At 40.1% G+C, this 456-nt stretch overlaps 1 long non-coding RNA gene across 1 annotated transcript in view; it reads left to right on the forward strand.

Annotated features, from left to right (window-relative positions):
* LOC117764808 overlaps positions 1-97 on the forward strand; it is a 20,069-nt gene extending 19,972 nt beyond the window's left edge. The window contains exon 3 of the long non-coding RNA XR_004614448.1: positions 1-97. This exon is cut by the window's left edge and continues 68 nt beyond it. This is a non-coding gene — a long non-coding RNA (uncharacterized LOC117764808).
* Positions 98-456: the final 359 nt, after the last annotated feature.

Raw genomic sequence — 456 nt, forward strand, 5'->3', positions numbered from 1 at the left:
AAAATGCTTTGCTAAAGCTGGTAAAATGGAACCAAATCAACTGTTCAATGGATTTGGTCCCCTTCAACCAGCTGTAGCTGTGCATTGATCACTCCAACACACAACCATGTACCCAGGGACCAGCGAAAAGAGAGAAGAAAGCACTGGGAGGACTCCAGCTCATTAAGGGGAAACGGCTTTTCAAATCTGCAAGTGAAGCTGTGTTAGTTTCTGCGCAGAACAAATTGGACTGAGACACAAAAAGTCATCCGGGGATGAAGATATTTCATGGGTCAGCTACTGTGTGGATTTATCTCTATAACACAGGTTACCCAAAAGACACTGAAGTCATTTGCTAAAGCTGAATAAAGCAAGCCAGGTAAGTAATGATAGATATTGTATCTTTGTGAATTTCTGTTTTAGTTATGTACAGCTGTAATTGCATCATTCATTGAGGATCTTTTATTGTTCTTTGTA

Source organism: Hippoglossus hippoglossus, chromosome 7, assembly GCF_009819705.1.
Source record: "Hippoglossus hippoglossus isolate fHipHip1 chromosome 7, fHipHip1.pri, whole genome shotgun sequence".
Lineage (NCBI taxonomy): Eukaryota > Metazoa > Chordata > Actinopteri > Pleuronectiformes > Pleuronectidae > Hippoglossus > Hippoglossus hippoglossus.